Source organism: Anopheles ziemanni, chromosome 2 (assembly GCF_943734765.1).
Source record: "Anopheles ziemanni chromosome 2, idAnoZiCoDA_A2_x.2, whole genome shotgun sequence".
NCBI lineage: Eukaryota > Metazoa > Arthropoda > Insecta > Diptera > Culicidae > Anopheles > Anopheles ziemanni.
The window spans coordinates 24,866,984-24,873,821 of NC_080705.1; positions in this window are offsets into that span (position 1 = coordinate 24,866,984).

Here is a 6,838-nt window from a genome sequence, read left to right on the forward strand (position 1 = left end):
AAGCAGCTTGAAAGCAGCTCCAATGAAATTAAAAATTGAAACAAACAATGGTTTGGTTTAGATTTTGGCTCTCTTTCTCTATCTTTTTCTTTCTCTCTCTCCTCATAGCTAAGGATGTTTGTTTTAGGATCTTTTCGAACGCTGATGTCAGAAACTACTGTTTTTACGAGTTCAATTTGAAGGGAAGCAAGAAGAATAGATTTAAAAAAACCAAAGCTACCAGCGAGTTGAGAAAGCATTTTTGAAATGCCCATTAGATCTTTAAAATGATTGCACTGCTTACGCTTATTCATGTTCTGCTTCACTGACGCAAATAAGCAGACGTGAAAGCTGGCATCCCATGATTTTTATCCTCTATCCACTGATTTTTCGATGGGGTTGGAGTTGAAACGGATCTCGGAGTTTAAACCATAGCACCGTCTTAAATAATTTTGTTACTGCTTTCGGCAAGTTATAGTTCAGGGTCGATTTGCTCGATGCTCGTCTCTACCAGTTCAGAAAGTTGTCTGCTTTAAATTTCTCTCTAAGTTTTAAAAAGTATATTTTTCTGAAAAAGCTCTGCCGAGATTTACTTGGAACGTAAATCAACACGATTCACGTAACTCTCTAGTATAGCTTGTATTAAAATACGATCAAAAGTTAATTTACTTGTTCGATTACTTTCATTTTCATTCTTTCTTTTCTTTTTGTATTATCTTCTGTTTTTCACTCTATAAGTTTTCAAAATCTTTTATTGTTTTTAATCTTAAACCATGAAGCTTTTTTGGCGTTTGGATTATCGAACTAGACAGTCTAGTCACCGATCCGTTGTGTGTTTTGGCACAGCATGGAGGACGACTTTTGGAGCTTAGCCGATAACTATCGATGCCATTGCTGTCTGAATGGCGTTAGACCACCGATTGGTGGGGTCACACAATACAAACAGCTCAACCAATTCACTCGCCACCTTTTACCCTCCATATGCTCCTCTTTGAAAATTTCCCTCTCAGTCTTTCTGCTTAATTCTCGGCGATCATCAACCCCCGGGGTTTTACGTTGTGAACTCCATGCCAGCTACCACACTACATCCCAAGCATTATATGCTTAGTAAAGATTCACCCAGCATGTCGAGGGAAAACTATAATCTGGTCATCGTGCACCCTCATCACTGCTTCGTTGCCATCACTCTCTTAGCAGCTTAGCAGATACACTGACCTGTTTTTGTGGAACGTGTCGATTGATATTCGAGACTATACCATCGAAAATGGTAAACGGCCAACAGCAGTACCACACAAAAGGTTCGGTTCAGGGATTGGATGGCACCTCACTCACGTCAGGGTTTCCAGTTGTTTGTTTTTCGCCCGATATTTCGAAATGGTTTTGAACCTAAACGAATATACACACATCGATACTCCAAACAGTTTCACTTTTTGTTATCTAACCATCCTCCCTATGGTAGATAAGTCGATTCAACCTCCTTGACCCAGACGGTGTCAAACCTATTATTGATAATCAGTGCGTGACCTGAAACTTTCGCTAAACTTTTACACCCATGGCTGCCGCGCTCATGCCACAAACATGTTCAAAGTTAACTGTTCTCATATTCCAACGGTCTCGCGTCGTTTCATTCGCGGTATAAATTACCGGCAGTCACTTGAGATCGAGCTTGATAATCAATTTGCATTTATAATGTTCTACACGCACACACGTGTGGGCCGTCATTGGACTGCAGAAACGTGCTCGTTTCTTGCCTGGAGATACGGAATGCGTCGAAGCGATGGTAAACAACTGTTTTACGCTTGGCTTACGAAGCAAACGAGGATATACGCCGGGAGAAAACAACATACCAGCAATGTCCTTGGTTGGGTGTTGAACACATTAGCAACCACTTAGGGCATCATGCTTTTTGGAAACAACAATATCCAGAGAACAGCAACACTGAAACTGTTTGTCAGGAAAGCAAACGAAGTATAATGACTCTAAACAATGCTTGATTGTGATGTGTCTAGCCAAGCTCTTAGGGCAAGGTTCTACAAAATGCTTAATGTGTTTTGTTTTCATAGCAGACGGTAGGATTGCTGTTTAGTTGAAACCAGTTGTCATTTCATAATTTCATACGTTTGAATAAATTATGTTACTTTTTGAAGATTTCTTTTGACCAAATCCTATACTTAATCTATAACTTTAATAGTGGCCTATTGCATTTTTTCAACGAATAAGATCACAAATTATTTGCGGGGTTAATTACCTTCGATTCCAGTTCGACATTTCAATGCGTTAGTATCCGCAAATACATCCATCAATAAAAATTATTCAGTGTTACTTCGCAAAATATGCTGTATATCTAACTTGCGCTGACAATGTAACTCAACTTCCCGGCATCATGGCAAGTAATTTCTGCTCTCATCTGCGGAACAATATGATACGGCATTCGACAGGATCCATTTGGTGCCCACTTGAACGTTCACCATGGCTGGCATCTTCGGCACAGACTGGAAGAAAAAATCATTTAACATCCAGCTGAGTCGTAAATCAACCCGCCCGTAGGATAGTCCGTGGGGCGTAATCAATCAATTGCGTTGACTTCTTTCATTATCGATTTGAAACGTTCTCCATTTTCACGAACACTGTCTTATGATAGGAGGACAGCGGGTCACGGGTTGGATACATCAAAATTGAGGGATGTAGAAACAGCTTCTTTTACATTTCGGTGGGTAAATATATGCGAATGCTCAATCTCTGGTCATTAAAGTCATCCCGCAACGGTTCGCTCATAAGACAAAACGGATGTTTATACACTGACACAAGTTCATCTGTTCGTTCTGGTACAACAGTGAAGATTTCCAAAAAACTCGATTAAATATTAACACTTTTATTACTTTTTAAACCACTTCACCGAACTCATCGTTTCGAGCATAATGCTGATGGGGATGAGAAAAGTAATCAAACTTTCAGTGTACCTCAAACCATTCCCAAGCTCCTCTTCAAATGCTTCGGTGAACAAACATTGAATTGGAACCTGAGGTAAGCATAACAATCATAAGTTTAACCACATACGTAAATGCGTAGATCGTTGTGCGGAAGCAAACAACTTTTCGTTATTTTTCTTCCCCTGGTGGTGGTGCAAAGCCGTAAAATTTGTTCCTACAGAAGGGAACCGCACCTTTTGCGCCATGAATTAGTAAGCGGATCAAATGCGAAAATAACGAGAAACGGGAAGGGATCGCTTTGGTCGAGATCAAATCAAAATGCGCCCCATAGCCGTTTGCTGAGGTTGGAAATTGGATTGGTCGTATTGAAAAAATATTTCCGTCATCGAAGAAAAGCAAAGACATAAAAACCCATAACGATGTGCTTTCAATGTCAAAAAGCAAGCATAGGGTTACTGAACGTTTTTTTTTTTTTTTTTTAAGTGGCACGACATCCCCTAGTGGGGCAAGGCCTCTCTCCGAAGAGAGTTTGTGTGACCGAAATACGGTATATTATAGATCGGTGGTCAGCCGTTCGTAATACCGGAGGGTGCCAGACTCGAGATTCGATCCCACACCTGTGGTGTGGTGTTTCCTCGCGCTACCGCTGCGCCATGGGCACCCCCAACTGAACGTTTAAGGTTATGAAAATATCGTTAATTATTTTTTTATTTACGCAGACTAGCCTAAGCTGTTTACTTCAAACGGAGTTTGTTCCAGAGAGAACCAAATTTAGCCACTCAGAAATCGTTATTTGTGCATAAAGTAGCCCAAAAACTGAACATGTTTGGAGTTAAAATCAAACTCCTGTTTCAAATCTGAAAAGAAATTAAATTGGAGATGCAAGGATATAAGTAGGTCCTCTGTTAAACATGCATCTGCTAAACATGTAATGAAACGAAAATACAATCCCATTGAATTGTACATCTATAAACAATTGATTCGCAAAGATGTGAAAATAATATCCCGCGCTTGAAGAATCTGGCCGAGAAAGTAGACTGCTGTAATAGATAGACCCTTCAAAAACTAGTCAAGTGGAGAAGAGAATCATTCTAACACGTCCGATGGAATTACTTTTCCTAGATGAACCCAAAACTCTTGGCTGTCCTCGGCTTGGTTCCACTTCCCATACAACTTTCAGTGGCTTAGCCAGCTTTGAACGTGACTTTCGACGAAAAAACTTCTTTGGGTTCAAGCAAAAGAAAAGGAAAATCATTATTACGCTTCTCAATAGCACGGTCAAAGTCTGTGCAACCCACGAACGCAACGATTTCGGGCAATTATTTGTACTTCACAGCCAGACAACCATTCATTTCCGGTAGATTTGTATTTGAAATGCACAAGCAAGTGGAGGAATTCAAGCTGAAAGGCTCAAAATGACAAACTACTTCCGGGTGCCATGGGACTAACTTGAATTCAGTTGGGAAAGGAATGGTAGAATATTTCATTGTAAAGCACTACTGGAAGCGGAAATCTCAAGTTACGCTTGGTGACTTCAGCCGAAGTAAAGAAGTAGTTACAGAAGGAGCTAACGAGCGACAAAATGCCAGTTAAGCATTCCCGGAACGAATATTTTGCCTCATTACTTCAACCGGCGCAACAGTAAAATCACATTTTCAAAGAAATCTTGCAGATAAAGCATATTTATTGAGAAAAACTACCTAAAATATTTGATGCTTATCGGATGGATAAAAAACAGCCTTGTGGATTATGCTACACGAAAGTGTGACAAAATTTGGTTTAACTTGATTGATAGGTTGGTCATTTTTAGATTCTCTTCTTCTTGACGTAACGACCTCTTGGTCATGCCTGCCCATTAAAGGCTTACGAGACTTGTTTCCCTGTTGTACGTGGACAGTCAGTCCTCTCGTACAGGGGAGGGTCCGGTCTCGGTTGGGATTCGAACCCACGCCGTCGAGGTGGTGAGCCTCGGCGCTCATGGGCCGGTTTTCTAAACGGCGCTACCGCTCGGGTGTCGCGGACCCCCAAAGAATTATTAATATGATAATCTAAAAATGCTTAGACATAAATCAAATCTAAGCATTTTTAGATTATCATATTAATAATTCTTAATTGTTGATTTAAAGCTGAATTTTATGTACATTTAATTCATGCCAAACACGGAAAATATGCTTTGACGAGATTACACGTTGGAAAATCTGCTATTAAGTTTTCCAAACGTGTCTTTCTACATTGCATGTGTAAGCATTAAACCCCCTTCTCTTCGCTCTAACATTCATACAGAAAAATAACAAACTCGTCTATTTGACTCCACACAGAAAACTTTCCCGGAAAAGGCCAATTGAACCAGCCTGTATGATTCGTTCTCATAGTGCTGGAGCCACGGGGTGGATTGAGTTTACCAATTTTATGTTTTGCTTGCAGCCACTGTGAGAAGATTACATTTATGGTGTGAAAGTCTTCCTGAGCTGATTTTTTATCCCTAACATACGGGTTTTGTCGTCACGCATAGACGTAATCAATAAGAAAAAGGCACGTGACCGAAATGAATTCGCTGCTCACCTAAAGAAATAGAACCACGTATGGTTTTGAAGTGGTTGCTTTTAATTTATGGTTCTTTATGATTTCAGATTTTTAAATGGTAAGAGATTTTTTAATTATGTTTCATTATACAAGTGTACATGAAGCACCAAATCTATTTAATTATTAATTTTTTTGAAACAATTTTACTTGTACTGTTGAAAACATCCTGTAGAGGAATTTAAAAATACGATAGCGACAGACTATTGAAAATTCATATGGTGTATGAAATTCATGCGTCTCCATCTTATTTATCAATCAAGTGTTTCATGATGGTTGAAGCTGTTAAAATTTGATTTTAAACATTCAAACATTATTTTTCATTTAAATTATTCAAAATTACACCCTAAAAGTATATTGCATAAAAGGCTTTAAAAATTCTTTCAACACGCAAACGTGGATTGTTCGACTAAGTTCAAAGTTTAGTAAATTGGTTGGTTTGTTTTTTTTTTCTCACAATTCAAACAATGTACCAACGAAGGAAAGTTTGCCTCTACGATGGAGACGCATGGTATCTTGTACCACATGGAGGCGCCTTGTGCTTCATGCGTAGTGGAAGCCATTGAATGAGCAAATGTGACCCGGTTTGGTTTACGATTGTGCTTGCATGTGCTTGTGCAAAAATTAAACTTCCTCATAAAGCTGCGCTCCTGACACCTTGTTCAGTTAACAACATCATGCCGTAGCGCGGAAAAGGAAATGTGTATTTGTCATCACCCAATACGCTTTTCTTATGTTCAAGCCGTGTGATCGGTGCGATGTTGCAGGCAATTACCATACGGGAATAAAAAGAAGAAGACAAATAGCTCTAAATAAATACAAGCTGTTTTCCGCTCTTGAAACCAAGTTGGTGTAGGGAATGAAAATTTCGCATTTTTGTTCATTTTAGATAGTCTGATACCGCTGCATGCCTTGGAGAAAAGAGGGACAGATGGAGAGCAAATCTGGGCACCCTGGCAGCCGCATCGGAAACCTTTAGTCACATCCGACGGTTTTTGGCCGGTTACAACGAGAGCCACGGAAAGAAATGTGGCATTACAAAGTGGGGTAATCTTATTTTCCAAGTAATACAGGTTTGAAATTGAATTTCTTTCGTCTTGTTCTTTTGGAAGAGAAAGTTGTCTACCAAGCACTCGGGAGCTTGTTGATTCTGGTGTCATGGAAGACTTATTTTGGGCCTGTTTCGAAATCAAAATTGGTTTCCTCCCATCCTACCATTGGTACTGCCCGCCATCAAGCAGTAGCAAGCAGAATTCTCATCGCTTCATGTTGATCTTTTGCGCTGGTGTTAGCTGCAAACTGTGTACTTTTTCTCAGCCGTCTTCTTTCCATCTCGCATAAATGAAACT